Source organism: Pipistrellus kuhlii, unplaced genomic scaffold (genome assembly GCF_014108245.1).
Source record: "Pipistrellus kuhlii isolate mPipKuh1 unplaced genomic scaffold, mPipKuh1.p scaffold_m20_p_4, whole genome shotgun sequence".
NCBI lineage: Eukaryota > Metazoa > Chordata > Mammalia > Chiroptera > Vespertilionidae > Pipistrellus > Pipistrellus kuhlii.
The window spans coordinates 39,370,878-39,390,026 of record NW_023425540.1 but is presented as its reverse complement, the minus strand read 5'-3'; the positions used below and the strand labels follow the sequence as shown (position 1 = coordinate 39,390,026).

The following is a 19,149-nucleotide window of genomic DNA, read 5'->3' as shown; positions in this document are numbered from 1 at the left end:
TCATGACCCCTTGGTCAACCACTGAGCCACACATGGTAGGCAGGGCTCAGTTTTTATTATCATAAAAGGCAAACCCAATAACAAATAGTCATATTTTTCTAGTTTTAACTTTTTTTGAGAAATTATTTTAGTATTACTTTTATTGTTTGAACTATTATCACTTCAGTAGAGTTGTCATTAGTTGAAGCCTCAGCTATTTTCCTCTTGAACCTGATCAATCTTTTCATATCCACTGGGGCATTTTAATTTTCCAAAGATGGCGGCAACAATATATCCACCTGCTTTTCCACAGCGTGTCCTTGCCACTCTCCCATCAAGAGATGGAGTCCAGTTTCCTTTCCCTGGACGCTGGGCTGACCTTAATGACTTGCTTGCAATCAATAAAAGTGACACTACTTGGTTTCTGAGGCTTGGCCAGAAGAAGCCTTGACGTTTCTGCCTTGGTTTTTTGGAATGCTTGCGGTTCCTTCTCAGGAGGCTTCCTTTTTACACCTAGTCACCATCCAGTCCCAAAGTCAACAGTCACTCATCTTTCTAGCCATCTGAGCCCAGGCACCAGCCACACAGTAAGGAAGCCTGGAGCTATTCGAGTCTTCACAGCTGAGGTCAGATATCATGGAGTCTAAAGAAAGAGCCATTTCTACTATTCAGTGGCCAAAGTTCTGGATTACAGAACCCGTAAGCATAATAAAAGGGTTGTTATTTTTTTTGCTACTAAGTTTGGATGGTTTGTTATGTAACAACAAACAAGAAGGTGGTCAGTGTGCATTATACCTGCCTGCTGGTTGGATGGTCGGATGATTGCTTAGCCTTTTATATATATAGATAACTCATCAGAACAGAATGTAATATCTGGAAGTGGGGTATTGCTGTAACAGAAACTAAAAATACATGAGACAAGCTGGCAGGTGAAGAAGACAGTTCATGAAACCTGGAAGGCATTCATGGGTACTGTTGATGAGGGCTTAAAAGGTGATGACAATATTATTTGAGGATGAAAATAAGATGATCTTTATTATCTAGTGGAAGAAAGTTTAGCAAAGCTATCATGCATGGTAGTATGAGAAATCGAAAATATACTTAATGAACTGATGGGTCTGGCAAAGGAGACTTAATGAACTGATGGGTCTGGCAAAGTGTAAGTGTTGTTGACTATTTCTTTTAGCCACATCTCTGGAGATGTGGATGGAGAGAGATGAGTGGAGGGGAAAAAAGAGTATTGTTTCCAAGAAGTAATTGGAGGAAATGTAAAGGGCCCAGGACAGTTTCTTCAGCCTGCAAAGAGTTCTCAAAGTAAGAAAGAGCCTCAGAACAAAGATAAGTCCAGAGAAGAGTTAGGAAAATATGGTCTCAAAGTAAAAATGAAACGAATGCCTAACTGTAAAACCTTTTGTAAGACCTTAGAAAGAGGTGAGGTGGGCTCATAGACTTTCAGACATGCAAAAAAACCTTCCAAATAACTCAGGGCATGTCTCCTAATTCCTCTCTGTTAAGCATAAAGGCTTCTAAGAATCTTCAGGGATTGGCTCCACAGCAGCCTCACAGAGAATCAAGGCAGAGAGGGACTTACTTTAAAGAGATCTGTGGGCTTTTGCCTGAGTGACTGGTTTATAAATTGATACATGAGAAACTTTAAAGTTAAAAAAAGAATTATATCAACCTGTTTCAAAATGGTCAGTACAGGGAGTGTAGTCAATAATATTGTAATATCTATGTATTGTGCCAGGTGACTACTTGAAATATTGGGGGATCACTTTGTAAATTAGTTGGTCATCCAACCACTATGCTGTACACCTGAAATGAATACAAGATAACATTGAATGTAAAAAAATATATATAAAAAAATATTATATCAGCCTTAACTTAAAGGGACTGAAGCAACACCAAAGAGACCTTTAGATCCCTGAACTTCTGTGGTCAGAAGAAAAGTTCTCAGTTATAAACGTGAGCTCTTTTATGGACAGGAGGCATGTGTCAGATATAACCAAGAGGCTAAAGGGCAGAACCTAGAACACAGAGGAATATTTCCACTGAGTGGGACTGAGCTCTCACCAAGGTATTGGTTGTGTGAGCCCTGCTGGATATGAGAACTGTAGACCATTACTAGACTTATTCAGGTGAGCACTTTGTAAGCTATATAAATGTCTAATCACCTGAAACTAATAAAATCTTGTATCAACTATAATTGAAAAATAAAATAAAAAGAATTATGGACCAGTGACATTTACATATCTCCTATCTGCCTATACCACCACCTTACCTTTTTGAATGAGAGTATCTATCGTGACTGTGAAAACAGGGTATTTTGGATGCATGGTGGGCAGATGACTTGTCTTTTTAGTTCACAGGCCTTCACATTGAGATGAATTGTACTTGAGTTGCAGAACCCAAGAACATCATTTGCATCTTGACCTGATTTGGATAATTAGATCCTGGACTTTGAACTAATGCTATAATTTGGAAGAGCCTTTTGGGGGTTGTGGAGAAGGGAGTGAGTATATTTAGTGTTGGGAGGGATGTGGATTATTGTGAACATGGGTTAGATTGTGCTAAATTAAATTTTTTAATTGAACATTTTGAGATAATTATAGACTCAATTGCATTTGTAAGAAATACAGAGCAATCCCAATGACCTTTTACCTAGTTTCTCCTCATGGTGACATCTTGAAAAACCCTAGTACAATAACTAGATCTGATTATCCAGCAGAGCACATGCAACCAGTACCTGGATCATGACCCAGCCCTGCTCACTGGGAATACCTCTCTGTGTTCCAGGTTCTGTCCTCTAGCCTCTGGTTACAAGACCATTCCACTAATTTAAATTGGATTTCCCCAGTTTACTTCTTCTCATTTGTGTGTGTGTGTGTGTGTGTGTGTGTGTGTGTGTGTGTCTACTTTTGTGTGGTTTTTATCTTGTGTAGGTTCACTTATCCATCGCCATAGTCAAGGTACAGAACATACGGATTTCTTCTGTTGCTCTTTTATAGCCACCCCTACTCCCCACTCTTCTTTATTTCCCTTTCTATTGACGATATTGGGGTGACATTGGTTAACAAAATTATAGAGGTTTCAGGTGCACAATTCTACAACATACCAACTGTACACTGTATTATGTGTTCAAGACCCCAAGTCAGGTCTTCATCCATCACCATTTATTGCCCCTATACACTCCTCCAGGTCTCCCTGCCCTGCCCCCCACAATCACCATGAGTGTTTTTCTCTATTACTCAATCCCACTCCTTCCAGCCTCCCCGCATGTTCTGCTAAATGAACAAACATTAGCACTTGTTATAAGCTATTATAATATTATGAAATAATTTTTTATCTCAAGTAATGTTTCTATTATTATGAACTTAAAAGGCTTTTGTGAGGCACCTGGAAATTTTATAACAAGTTTTCTTACATAAAACTCGATTCCAAGTTTCAAATAATGATTTACAAATAACATTTTAGAGTAAAAATCTAAATTTAGGAATTTCTAATATGCAGTGTGAGGAGAATAAAGAAATGAGAGTACATTGGTTTCACTGGGGAAGCCTTAAGGAGGTGACTGGAATTGAATTAAAGATAGGTTTTGTAAAGATAGGAGGGAAAAAGGACAAGATAATGTCAGCAAAACAGAATACCATAACTAAGGGAAGATAGAAGATGGGGAGGGTATTTTGGAGGGAAAGGTAATTATACATTATTACCTTGAAGCAAATGTTAATTCAATCATTATTATTATTATTTTTTTTTTGCGTATGTGCTATTGAGACACAGATGCCTGATTCTTATATTTATTTTATGTTTTTGTGGATTCTAGAACTATTTCTAGGAAGACCTACTTTTCTTTTTAAATAGTTTATATGAGTTATAAGTATTACACATTTCTCTCTTGTTATGTTTCCTTATCTTAGTACTTAACTCACAGGTTTGTTTTAAAGATCAAGTAAGATAATATATGTGAAAAAGCTATGGGAAAGTAATTATGGCCATTATTTTAAAAAGTTATAACTGCCTCATCCTAATGAGTTAGATTATGCATATACTTAACATAATTTTTCTGTATAGAATTTCTGCACAGCAGTATTAGGTATCTTCCTCAGTTTGCTCTTACCTGTTTTCCTATCACCTCACTGAATATTCATACCAGATGGTCCTCTTGCTGCTAAACATTTTAGCTGTCCTGTTTTACAGTTGTATGCTTGTAACATTTATATACCAGTATGTGCTGGTTTTGGTTTTTCTTCCTGTCATATAGGTTCCTTGTTTGGCCTTTGTTTCCAGTGCTGTCCTCTGGCACATACTCAACTATTTGGAAAACAACTTCTTATAAGAATGAATCTTCTGTACTTTGTTCCTTTGCGATATTCTCTAAGGTTTAAACAGAATTTTAAAGGGTTGTCAAGTTCAGGATAGCAAAGCTATATAAACAAAAAGCTCTTTCTTTGTACTAACAAGAGGTAGAACATATTTCATGAGTGTCTATGACTAGCCTAAAGCTGTTTAGCACATTTTAACTATGTTAAATATTCACCTTAATGTGAAAATTGAGTATATTCTCAAACTCTTTCAAAAACAAGTTGCAAGAACTACTAGAAATTCAGTTAACTAATAATTGTATCTAATACAACAAAACTCTTAGTAAATATCTGCATGAAACATTAAAATCTTAGACCAAATATTTGAATATGTAATTTATCTAAAACCACATAGCTATTAATGAATAGCTCAGCGACTGGCTGGTTCAGTGTCTTTCCTCCAGATTCATGATGTGTGTAGAAACACTCTTAAAATTTATTAAATAACACATATCAGTGTTATACTAACTATAATTTACCTGATTCAAACCAGTTTTTGAGCATATAAAGTGCTATAATATAGTTACATTAAAAATTTAAGCCCTAGCCAGTTTTGCCCAGTGGTTAGAGCATTGGTCCTCCGACTGAAGGATTGTGGGTCTGATTCCAGTCAAGGGTATGTACCTGGGTTGCAGGCTTGATCCCCGGCCCCGATCAGTGTGTACGAGGGACAACCAATCTGATGTGTCTCTCTCACTTGGATGTTTCTTTCTTACCTTTCCCTTCCACTCTCTCTAAAAATCAATGGAAAAAAATATCCTCAGGTGAGGATTAAAAAAAAAAAAAATCTCATGAATACTATGTTTAGCATCTGGTGTAATAACCCTAGTTTGATGGAAAATTGCATTTGGTGAAGATGGATTTGAAGTAAGAGCTGGAAAAGCTATGAAATTTCTCAATTATATGGATGGCTATTTGCTAAGTAATATGAACAAAAATGCCATGTTCTATTTAAAAGACAAGTAGTAGTTTTTATACCTATAACCAGTAACCTAATATATTCTGAAACTAGTTGGGCAAAGATGGGAAGCCACATTTTAGATGACAAATGCATCAAAATGTCAACTTTTTAGAATGAAGGTAGCATCCATTATGTTTCTGATGCAGTTAAGCTGTAAAAATAGTTCCTTTGTTATTTATATTTTAAAATATCTATATGTCAAAAGAGTAATCTATCTGATTATATAAATCATATATATAATAATCATAAATTTTTTCTTCACATTTAATTTTCATTTATATATCTTCTATATATGAGTAAAACATGTTAGGATGGGAATTAAACTGTAAAATAGAAGACAAAAATTGAGTGAATATTCATTAGGCTTAATAAAACTGTTTTCAGAAACATGATCGCTTTTTGTGAGTTTATGGGAATAAATATTGAACCAGTTAACTTTTTTAAATGATTAAAATGGAAAAAATCTCATCTTCTGTACTATAAATTTTCTAAAATGTAATTTCATCAAAATAAAGAAAATAATATTTAAACTATTGTATTGAATTTATTTTTAGTATTTTTTAAGTTTATAAAGGAAAATATAATAACAGCTAATAGACCTCAACCCCAAACAAAGAGGAATAGTTTTGTCATGTGAAGATAGCTTTTCTTGGACAAAGCAAAAAGAGCTTTAACCTAATGCTTAAACAAACTCAGTTTATATTCCAAGGGAAAAGCTATTTACTCTGAGATGTTGATCGCACTTTTATGTGGAAAATAATGAACAAAGTAAACTGAAAAACAAAATAGAGACAGAGGCATGGATACATGAAACAGACTGACAGCTGTCAGAGGGGAGAGGAAGGGGAAAATGGCTGAAAGAAAGTGAAGGGATTAGCCAAAGAACATTTTAGGTGTAAGCCATAGACACAGACAATAGTGTGGTGATGACCAGATGGAAGAGGAGGAGGGGGCTGGGTGAAGAGGGGCAAAGGGTGGGGGGAGGGGTAATGGGGACATATGTAATAGTGTCAACAGCAAAATAAATAAATAAATCAAACAAACAAACAAATAAATAAATAATAAAGTAGATTAACAAAACAAAAAGCCTTTTAAAAACTGGGTGTAAGCAAAAGGCCTTAGATGAGATAGAACATGACTAGCACCCATAAGGCTGTTTCTATATTTTTAATCTAGTACAATTTAAATTTCAGAATATAAAATTTTTGTTAGAAGTTGTAGCTAGAATAAAGTTTAAACTATTCAAGGTATTTGTTTTTGAAGCAATTATATGACCATGTTTTTTATTGCATTTTTCCGACTATATCCTTGTTCAAAAGGAAGCAGGCAAGTGTGAAATATTGAGGAGACAGGGCGCAGAGATTCTATTATGAGAACAAGACTCAGGGTTGGGGGCCGGCTGGGAGAGGCCATTGGAGGAGAAAAAGGACATATGTAATATTTTCAACAAGAAAGTTTATAAAGACTACCCTTCTTAGCTTTTCCTACAAAATATAAAATATACTTTACCTCCCATACTAATATAATTTTAAAAAATCATTGTATTATGCTCAATTTTAGAGAAGCAACCTTAAATGATAAATCCCCCTAGCAAAAACTTCTTCCTCTGTCTTCTATAGGGAAAAGTTACCATATTTTCTCTCTCTACTGTTTTATTTTTTTAAAGCTGAAATTGAACATTTTAACTTAGCAGAGTTATTCCTGTTTTTACTGGATCTTTAGGCTATGAAGGTGCCTATTAATATGGTACAGCCTCCTCAAAATTGTCAGGGATAAATTTTAAAGTAACAGATTTTTAGAGTTAAAAGTGATTTTTTGGAGCATCCAGTCAAGCACATTCATTTTACATTTAACCCAGATGTCAGCTCAAACCTTCTATCCAACCCACAGCCTCTAGTATTGCTACATATCCTCAGAGTTATGTGCTCATAGTTACCTCCAGCTTCAAATTTCTGATCCGTAAGGACTCTTGATGTCACCTGTAGTGTACCTCATCCACTAATCCTTTTCTCTCTGTTTCTCATAGACCTCGGCAATAAATGCTATAATTAACTTGCAACCAGTTGGTACTTATTAGGTACCAGACCATTAATTTACCTACTAGAATCTGAGCAGGGGACTGCATATTTGAGCTTTTACTTAACTTTCTCTTGGTTTACTTGGTGCTCTAGGCAGAAAAGCAGAATATTTTGTATTAACATACAAGACTGGAAACTGTACATACTGATACTTGTTTCTCAACCAAAAAGATTTGTAGTCTGAAATTGGAACTAAATGGAAAACCAGTATGTATTTTGATTTTGCATTGCATTACTTTTGGCTGAGTTGTCAACTTATATCTCTTATTATTATTATTAATATTATTATCTGCAGGCCTGGCTCACTAGGTACTCTGTTCAAATTCATTTCATGAGCTTGAGTTGAATTTGGAGCTAGCATGGCTAGTAGTCTTTTACTGCTCACCTGAGCAATGCCAAGAGTATGACCTAATGCAGCTTTTCCACTGATTAGGATATATCACTGAGATTCTGTTTTGTCCACCTACTAATACAACCTCTCCCCTCTCCCCTCCTCCCCCATACAGGTGAATCCTGTCTAATGTTATATAGTTGGAGGGATTTCTCTGGGGGGAAAAATTAACAATAGTAAACCATTTGTATGTACTGCTTTAATATCTTTCATCATGGAGACTGTAATTTAATAGAAACACTGTTTTTTTTATTCTACAGAAAAGCCTCTGTACACAAACTCGTACCATCCCTTTCCCCACAGTTTAAAATTTCCTAGTGGAATCCAAGAGACAGTAATTTTAATTTGTTTTACAGAACCCTTTTGCGAGGCCTTTTGAAATAGTAAGCTTTCTTAATACACTAAATATTATTTATAGAACATTAAACCCATAACTGGGGGGACTAGAGAGCAGATAAACTGAAAACTGAATCGTTGAAAGTCACTGCCAAATTAAGATCAGAAATTAAGATAAAACATCTCTTAAATTTAAAAGTTATATTTACTGGCAACTTCTTATAAACACATCTGTGGTGCAGAAGAGGCCTATTTGTAATGCATTCTTGTTGTGAATTTAATGACCATATGTTTTAATTAATTTGAAAACTGTTGCTGGCAGTTGGTCAGGACAGGAGCTGGTACACTGTACACCAGGTAGTATCCAGGGGCTGTTTGACAGCTTCCTCTCCTTCCTGTGAAATCCTTATCTGATTGCCTGATGTGTATACGTGTGTGCTGAGGGGCCAGCTGCTGTTTTTACTGTCAGCTACTTGACCCTATATAGTAAAAACCGTAGCTTTTATAACCAGGAAAAATTTTTAAATTGAAATTCTTTATTTTTTAAAGAATTGCATGTCTCCTTTTTTCCTCATTAACCTCTCCCCAGCCACTCCCATCCCCCAGCACATGCTCTCACTCCCCTATTTGTCTGTGTCCATTGGTTATACTTATTGGCATGCATACAAGTCCTTTGGTTGATCTCTTACACACACACTTACACACACACACACACACACACACACACACGCATGTGCCTTTCCTCTGAGGTTTGACTGTCCATTCTATGCTTCTGCCCCTGTATCTTTTGTTCATCACTTTTTGTTGTTCATTATATTCTACAAATGAGTGAGATCATGTGATATTTCTATAGTGGATAAGGATAGGAACAGCTAAGATTAAAATTAAAAACAATGAAGTGACTCATCTCTAAATCATATTAATGGAGACTATATGTTTTAATGTAATGTGATCTCTTCTTTTTCCTTTATCATTCCTTTTCTTATACCTTAACATACTGAACTGCTATTATGCTAATTGTTCTCTTTTGTCCTCGTAATGCATTTTATCAGATTGATTGATTGATTCCCCAATCCCTCTCAAGCTTTAGCCTTACTTCTCCAATAAGCCCATTGGACATTTGCAGTTGGATATCATTCTGCCACTTCTAATTCCATGTTCTAAAAATAACAAATAATTAAGTCAAACCTAAACAAACAAAAAACCTACTGAGAAAAGAACTAGAATTTCATTTTTCCCTTCTAGTTTCCATAATTCTATTTTTGATACCATTTTTGTCCAATTCTTCCATGATTTGAAACTTTAATGTTTGACACTTTTCTCTCTCTACCAGTATCCTCCAAAGTATATTTTACCTCTTGCCACCTTCCTCGCTACCAGACTTTATCAAATAATTCCTCTACTTAAAATGTTTAATAATTTCTTAGTGCTTTCAGGAAGAAATTCAGATATTTTCCCCCTGGCACTCAGCTTCATGATTATCTGTTTTTCCCCCCCTCTGTATTCCTTTATTCTATTATACTTCCAACTACATTAGCCAAGTTTTCCTGCATATTATACTGTGTATATGCATTAAAACGTTTGCCCATTTTCCTGTTGAGGTGTTTGTTTTTTCTCACTGAATTATAGGCTAATTAATTAATTATTTAGTTAATTAATGTATTTATGTATTTATATATTTATGTATTTATTGTTAATCCTTACCTGAGGATTTTTTCTATTGGTTGTTTTTTGTTTGTTTGTTTGTTTGTTTGTTTGTTTGTGTGTGTGTGTTTTTAGAGAGAGTGGAAGGAAGTGGGGGGAGACAGAGAGAGAAATATTGATGTGAGAGAGGCATTCCAGATTTTAGGATAAGTGGCAATATCTATATAAGTGAATCTTAGCCTGAGAAAAGATGAGACAGAAAACTATTCTTTTTTTATTATACTTTCATTATAACAAATATATTATTGGCAAGTAGAAAAGGGCCTTATAACTTTGCCTTTTATAAGAAATATGGATGTTTAACTTTGAAAGGAAGTATATTTTCTAATATTACATGTAGAAGAACAATATAAGGTGATTAATAGTGTATTAAAATACATTTAAGTTAAAATACAATAAACAAATAGTTTTTAATATTTCATATAACCATTTAAGCTCTTGAGTTTTAGTATATCTACTTAAAAATAAAAAAATGTAAACAGAGAAACTGTGACTAAGGGAATATCATCATTAAGGATAACTCATTATTATTTTCCTGACCTACAAAATAACAAGCAGAGTGTCTGAATAGCTACCAAAGAACAGAAGTCTAGAAAAAAAGTAATGAAGAGATCTCAGGTAAGCAGATGCTTGCTAGAAAAGAATGGTCATAGACACAGATTTTTCTCTGTTTTAATTTCTCATTTTTGCTATCAATCTACTTTTTGCAATTTACCTTTACTAGTATTTGTGTGAATTATTTTTGTAAATGTGTAATTTACTTTTTGTAATCTTTCTCATTCTTAAATACTCTTTTTCTATCTATCTTTTTTTTCTCACTTTTCCTTTGTTCACATCCCCCCTACTACTACTATCTTTCTTTTCCTTTTATTGCTTTCTGTTCCTTTAGTACATTTTATCTTTGGCCCTTTTTCTTTGTCCTCATTAAATTGCATACATTTAAAAAAATCTAGAAGCAATGAAAAGTCAGTCATACATACAGCATTTCTTTATAAGTAAAATGTATTTTCTAATTAACGTAATAGGTCAATGTGGCTTTATAACCAATTTGATTCTTTCTGAGCACTCAATTTATTTGGGATTTTGGAGTGGCAAGAGAGAACAATGAAAAGAGAGTACTTCATAGAATAACCCATTGTGGAATTCTTGTGCCTCTATAATTTTTGGAAAGCATCCTCTGATATTTTTTGGAAATAGTCACTAATGTGGTATCTTTGACCTATTATTCAGTCTAGACATGTGTAATTGTTGATAAAGGAAAATTTAATTTAAATGAGTAATTAGAGACTTATGACATGTTCTTACTATATTTCTAAAAAATTTGTAAGTATGCTCTCTATCTATCTACCTGGGGTTATATCCCTTTTCACCACTTACAAGCTATTTCATCTTGGTGAAGTTATTTACCAGTCAATTTCTCTAAATCTTTTATCTCTCTGTTAGCTATGGCTAATAATAATATGTACCTAATAGAGATGTTAGTGGGATTGAATATGGTAATCCATAGAACGTTTATGGCACAATCTGGCATATAGTATGGATTTAACAGCATTAGCTGTTATTTCTGCTATTACCATTGTAACTAATATGTCTACAATTCTTATTAAGTTCTTGGATTGCATTTAAAAGTTACCATCTCAACATGAAGCAAAAGAAGTGGAAAAAGGATGTAATAATTTATGTGGAGTTATTACTAAGTTCTTTTTGCTTGACAAGTTATGTGGAAATTGTCATTTTTCTGTGGGAAAATATCAATGAGTTTCATTGGGTAAAGACAAATGACTTCGCCTTCCTTCTAATTTTGTTCTTATGCTTTTCTCATTCTATCTGCAAGCCACTACATAGTATATTTTAAGTTTATTCTTTGCAATTCTTATTTTATCTGTAACTAGTCACTGATGGCCACTGTCAGGATATGATTTCAGAGCCACCTAAAAATAAGTAGAATAGCGTTTTTGCTACACAAGATTATTTTTCTCTCCAAGAAATAATATTTTATTTCCTCTGTAAATAATATACAGCTTAGAAGTAATCATTAAATGTTAGGAAATTTTTCACTTGAAGGCATATGAACATATAACCAACATGATAAATATGTGTTAAAAGTCTCATTATAGAAAAGAAAAATAGTCTCTTTACGACCAATGCATTAATGAACATATACAACCTTAAGCAATACATGAGGGAGCTCAGATTAGTCTAACGGAGGGTGTGACTCTGGGAAAAGGAACACCATATTGATTAATGTAGCTCCAATAGAAGAGTGATGTTTTTCTTTCTCAGCAGAGACAAGTGTTTCTCCTGCACAAAAGCATGAGTCAGAGGTAGACAAGAGACGAGGAAACCTCCAGACTTACAGTAAAGACAGAAATCAGTAATACATTGCAAAGTGGACTCATATGAATGGAAAAATTGGAGGTGAGGAGTTCCTAACCTCAGTGTGCATCCAGACATCAAGTCTAGGGTGGAACCCACAATGCGTGTCTCAAGAAGGAATCATTCAAGGCCACGTATATGACTTTGCCTCAGTGCCTTAAAGATTTCCTTTTTTCAGTCTAGTATGTATAGTTCTTGTTTGGTAGTTAAACCGCAATTTTGAGAAAGATGGTGAATAATTCTGTGCACACACCACCCTCGGAGTTCTTTTGGTTCTCTCAGTTTTAAAAGGAATTTTTTTAAACCTCCTTTAGGTGTTTAGATACACATGAATCCAGGTGGACCCAACTACTTATATTTCATGCCATTTAGTTTTGAACTCTGGTTAGTATCCTGAATTAATGACCCATAGTACATTAGGTTTGTCATCAAATGCCAAACTAAAGGGTAGTAAAGAAGAATTTTAGCCCTCTAGTCAATAAAATAATTGCATTTGAGAAACAGAAAAGTGTATATAATTTCACCTTCCTTCAGCTAGTTTTTAAGAAAACGGGAATTGAAATCATCACAAAAACAAACAGAGAAACAAGGAAAACCTCCTTCATTAGAGTCCAAAAGGACAAGCAAGCTTATGCATTAAATTTTTAATCAGGTTATAGCTAATGTGTTAATGTTAGGTCAAATTTATTATAAACCATATATAATCATAATGCATATATTGCTTATTTGCATAGGTTATATAAGCCTTGTTTAGTCAATGTGAAGAGCATATTTATATTATATATCTTTTTCTAGTAATTCATGAATTACTATAAATATATAAATATATTGTGAGGGAATTGAATAGGTTTTTTTTTGGGGGGGGGGGTCATTTCATTTTGTATTATTTTATATTTGTTTTGAAGTTAAAACTAAATAGGAACATATTTCCTGATTTTGGTTTTTTGTGTGAAAACACAGTCCACTCAGTGATGATTCACTTTCTAGTTCTAAATTAGTAGGATTAGTGGTTAGAGACTGAAATTAAGAGACCCATCCCAACAAGATACAGAAGTTTATTTTTTACTGGGCTGACACAGTAGCCCCACAATTATCAGAGAATCTTTTTTTTTGCTGCTGTGTTGGCTTCACCACACAAGTTTCCACCTAGTGGTCCAGTTTCACTCACATTCCAGCCAGCTAGAGAGGAAAGAAGGGAAAGGAGAGGGCACCCACCTTCCTTTCACCAGAAGTTGTGCATATCACTAAGCTCAGATCTTGTTGGCCATACCTTAGTTATATGCCATGGATAGTACAAGTGATGTCAGGAAATGCAGTCTAGAGCTGCATGAACATGTGTTCTATTGAAAATGTCTGTAATTTTGTAAGAGATGAAGAGATTTGAAGAGACAACCAGAAATCACTGTTAGAAATATATTGAAGCAAAAAACAAGAACTGTCTTTTTAATGGAAAATGTCTTTGTAATGATTGCTCAGAAAAATATTGCAGAACACGATGCCTAACTTTTTATTTATTTTATTATTATTTTAATATGTTTTTCTTGATTTCACAGAGAGAAAAGGGAGAGGAAGAGAAAGACAGAAACATCAATGATGAGAGAATCATTTATTGGCTACTTCCTGAATGCCCCATAGTAGGGATTGAGCCTGAAATCCAGGCATGTGCCCTGACAGGGAATTGAACCATGACCTCCTGGTTCATGGATCGACAATCAACCATTGAACCACACTGGCCATGCTCCTGTGCTTTATAAATCATTTTTTTTCCTTTACTCTTACAGTAATTTAATTTATGTTATTCAGTAGTCAGGAAACGTATAATTAAACTGTCTAGAGAGGCCTAGTATTCGTTTCATTTATCTAGGGTTAAGGATATAATTACATAATAAAGCTTTATTAACTTTTAAAAAATTAAAATCGGCTTTAGATAATATTTGGTAAATTCTTCAGTTCTGTGTGGTAGGAAGGAGATGTAGAAATGTGAAATGTCACGACCATGTATCTTGGCACTGGGGAGTCTGTATGCTAATATGAACTAAACTTATCTTTGCAAATTAGCTGTGTAGCCTGAAACTGGGCATACTTAACCTCTCAGGAGAGATTCTAAAGGAAATCTGTTTCCTTTTCTTTTACACATAGAGCTCCAGCGTCTCTAGCGCCTCGGTCTACAGTTAAGGAATGTGGTATTTGCACTGAATCGACAAGATTGCAAAGATGTGGAATTCTCGTACAAATCCCCTTTTCATTTATGCCTTCTCTTCCATCACTTCTATAGAACGCTGTCCCAGAGTTCAGCAGTTGCACTTTGCTTAAAAATTTCCTTTGTCTACTATTACACCTGCTTTCTTTTTGTTGATAGCTACAGAGTATATCCTTTTCCTGTCCTTTTACTTTAGATTATCTACATCCTTACATTTAAGGCTTGTTTCCTCTATTGGAATATAGTTAGATTTTTTTAAAATCTAGTCTGGCAATCTTGTGTTGAAAGATTTTTTTAATGAGTTTTTAGAAAGAGAGAGTAAGAGGAGAGAGGGTGGGGAGAGGGAGAGAGAAACATCATTATGAGAGCAACTCCCATTGGCTGCCCCCCTGCATGCCCCCTAAGAGGTCAAGCCGCAGCCTGGGCATGTGCCTTGATTTGACTTCATTTCAAATGACTTCATTTGACTTCATTGCCCAAGCAACTGAGCCACACCAGCCAGAGACAATATCTTTTTATTTTTAATCAGAGCATTTATTCTCTTTACATTCGATATAATATAATCTATCATTTAAAAAAAAAGTGTAATATGCTAATTAGACCAGACAGCCGGACAGATGTCTTTTGGACAAACTTCGTGGACGAAGCCACAGCTGCAGTGGCCAAGGCAAGCTGCCTGGGCTGCCAGGGCTGAGCCCCTTGCATGGATTTCAAGTTCTTAGAGACTTATGACCTGTCCTCTAGTTATCGATGTATTTGAGCTTAAATCTATCATTTTACTGTTTTCTGTTTATTCTGCCCATTTTGTTATTTGTTTCTTTCTTCTTGGTTTATTTTGGTTTGATCATTTTTTTTCCTTATGACATCCCTCTTCCTACGTCCCACAATTAATTTGATAAATTTAAGACTTTACTATTCTTTGATCGGTTACCCAAGAGGCAACAATATCCATCTTTGATTTATTTAAATATAATATAAAGTAGCATTATTACCACTTTCTGAGCTATGAAAGCATTTTCTTTTCACTTGAAGAATACACTCTAGTAAGTATATCATACTTTGTATAGTCCTGCAGCTGATAAATTCTCTCAGGCTTTTTTTTTTTTTTTTTAATGTCTTTCTTTATTACACCTTTTTTGAAGGATTTTTTTTGCTGGATATAGAATTCTAAGTTTACAGGTTTCTCTCAGTTTGTTAAAGTTGCCATGTATTTTGACTTCTATTCATTTGAGACTTCAGCTATTTGTATACTCGCATTCTTTCTTGTTTTATTTCTTGGCCCGCTTTTAAGATATTTTGTCAATTATAATTGAAAAGGATTTTTAAACAGAAAACTAAGAAACTATATTTTTCGCCTTTGGGTTTTGTCAGTTTTTATTGTTATGTGACCAGGCATTATTTCTTTGTACTTGGCTGGAGTTTGTAGTGCTTTTTAAATCTGGTGCTTAGTGTCTTTAATCAGTCTTGGAAAATTTTAAGCCACTGTATCTTAAAATTTTGCTTCTGCCTTCTTTTTTCTTTAATAAATATTTTCATTCTGGGATTCCAAATACCTGTGTACTAGATATTTTGCCATAGCTTATGCTTCTTTCTGTATTTTCTTTTGTTTCTCTTAGTGTTCAGGTATTTTGTATTATTATCTTTTCTTATACCTGAATATTTTTATTGTGCCCCAGAAGTTGTAGTATATAAAAATAATAGAGACAATTTGAGGATCTCAATGATATTCCAAAGAGGATTATGTTTGCCTCAGGCAAACAACAAGTGTAGAGGCTCTAGCAATTCCAGATCATTGTAAACCAGCCAAGGGAGTGAGGTGATTTAAATTAGCCTTTATCTCCTATTAGTGACGGTCTGTTTCTGGATTCATATTCACTCCAAGATATAACCTTTGAGGCGCCAACCCATAACAAACTTTATATTCTCCTTGGTGGGCTCTGAATCCTACCTTTTATGCCATAACACCATCAGTTTATTAAAACCTCTGTTCTTCTTAGCCTCTCGGTCTTCCTTTGACACTGGCAAAGCCTTGAGCTCAATATTGCCCTCAAATGCCAGGCTCACCTGTCTGAGATGACTTCCCTTCCTATTAATGACCCCAGAGTTCTTTACTTCCTCAGTAGCTTCTGGTGCCTTAATTTTTTAAAATACGTACAATTCTATATAGGCCTGGCCATTGTGATTTAGTTGGTTGGACATTGTCCCATGTACCAAAGAGTTGCCAGTTCGATTCCTGGTCAGGGCACATGCCTGGATTGCAGGCTCAATACCTGTTAGGGGGTGTGCAGGAGACAGACAATCAATGTTTCTCTCTCCATCTCCCTTCCTCTGTTTCTAAAAAACATCAATAAAAAATCCACTCTCATAATGAAAAAGAATTCTTTCCGTTTAAGGCACATGTGTCAAACACAAGGCCCGCGGGCCAAATCTGTCCCGCCAGGCCTTGCAATGTGGCCTGCACCGCGCTGTCATCACTGCACTCCGCTGCGTTTCCATCACAATGACAGTTTATGACTGTTCATTAAACCATTCGGCCCGCGATTTAGGCTGGATTTTAGATTTTGGCCCCTTCTCTGATTGAGTTCGACACCCCTAGTTTAAGGGATACTTAAAATAGGATTGCTCTAATGCACCTTGTTTGTTGTTCTGGAAGTAGAACTCTCCATGGAGTATATTTTAATAATCATAATTAATATAATAATGGTAACTAGTATTTACTGAACACTTACTAGTATGTGCTAGGTATAGTTTTCATCATTCCTTATGCCTAGGGACATAGGTTTGGTCTACCATCTCATAGAGGTGACAGGGATGCTCGAAGTACATATGCTGCATTCCTATACTGAAAATCCAGTTATGTGACCCAGTCTGTGGGGGTGGCATTGTCTGGTGAGGAGGAGGCACGTTAAAGGAGGTAAAGTGCAGAAGTCACATTTTCATTGGCTGTGGTCTGGACTAGTCACTTTATCTCTGTAAAAGGAAGGTTTTCCTTTATGCCTCTTACATGATATCTAAAGATCCTTTTCACTTCCAAAATATATCGATCCCACAGTCCACTTAAAGCCGTTGTTACATCCTTCACCAATCGGCTATTTCTTTACTGCTAGAATTTATTTGTAAATTTGTAAATCTAATGTAAATAAGCTGCCTTGTTAATGACCATTTAAATCTTCCGTTTGGATTTATCCATGGAGCCATAATGTTTACTGACATGCCTTCCTGTGATGTGGTCCTTAATTGGAAAGCACATCTTATAAGAGAATTATAGTCTCCAAATGGGGTAATTCCTGTGGTTTAAAATTGCCACAAAGGAATTCATTGGCATTAGAAACCAAAACAGGTTTATTCCTCAATACTTGTCCCCGAGGCTCTAAATTCAGAACATTTCTAGTTACCCAGTTTTATTTCAGGTTCATTGATAATTCAGTATTTTCCTGGAAACTCATTGATTCATATCCTTTAGAAAGTAAGTATGTACTGGACCATCAAAATGATGTGAGAAGTAGAATGCCCTTTTCATTAAATGTTTTGTACAAGACTTGTAGCTGATTTTCTCAAATTGATGATTTCCTATTTCTTGGAACTTTTAAAATTAAAAACACTTGCTGACATTTTTTATTATGTAACTGATAAATTTCATTGAGGTAGAAGAGTTAGAAAGTACAGAAAAGTATAAAAGTTTATTTTGAATTAAATGGATTATCGGGATTAGATAAAAGCTAGTTCATTTTTTTTTCTGAGGCATTTTTTATTTATAAATAAAATTTAAGTTCCTTTTAGTTTGTTGGAATTCTAATAGGAGGAATAAAAAACATTCTGCCTATAGGACTTTCTGACACTTAAAACTAATTAAATATTTTATTTTAAATAGCAATTTTTGTTCTGATAACTAAAAAGGAAACTGAGTCTTTCATACACCTAATTGAACTAATGTATTTGAATTTTATAAAAATATATAATTCAACATTAGCCAGTTCCATAAATTAAGCCAAAACTATATTTAAGTTAAAAAATAAATGTATATATCAGGAGACCTGACTTGACAGCAACTCATTAGAGAAAATATAACTGAGACTTAAAAATTATTATAGGTTACATATAATGCTCCAGTCATTATAAGAAGGCATGGTTCTACATTATTTTGTTTTGATTTTTTTCTCCCGGACACAGCTTTTTAAGGGGAATGATGCTATTAATGGGCTACAAAACTTGTTTTGCCGTTTGCACTCCGACCCTCAAAGCCTTGCTAAAGCCATCCACCTCCCCAAAAAAAAATTTAAAGAAAGAAAACCAAAATTTGTTTAAAACCTGCAAACCAATGTGTCAAAGCTTGATTTGTGGCAGAAAGCAAGTAAATGCTAGCATCTATTTTTGGCATAATTGAACAACTATTAGAGAGACAAAAACAGTGTCATGTAAAAGCTAAGTAGAAACTGTGTTTCTGCAAAAGAAAATTCAAGTCCCTTACCCTGTCCTACATGAAGGAACTGGAGTAGCCACTGTCTAGAAATATGTCATTTGATGAATTAAAGATCTAAATGTTTTTGCACTGAAGAGGAGAAAAAAACAGATGTGATGTTGTCTTCAAAAATCACCCAGGGCTATCATGTATAAGAGCAACAACTGCAAAGGACACAAGTTCTAGGGAAATAAATTTAGCTGAAAACAAAGACCTTTTAACAGTGGTAATGTCTGATCATGGAAATACTTAAGTATGGATTAGAATGGTATATGGTGTGTTTCCTTAGGAAGAGTTGGAG

The 19,149-nt window shown here is 34.7% G+C and overlaps 1 protein-coding gene across 14 annotated transcripts in view; it reads left to right on the top strand.

Moving 5' to 3' along the window:
• The window catches only part of SSBP2 (single stranded DNA binding protein 2), a 202,579-nt gene that overhangs the window by 87,634 nt on the left and 95,796 nt on the right, over positions 1 to 19,149 (top strand). The gene's annotated exons all lie outside the window — the stretch shown is intronic.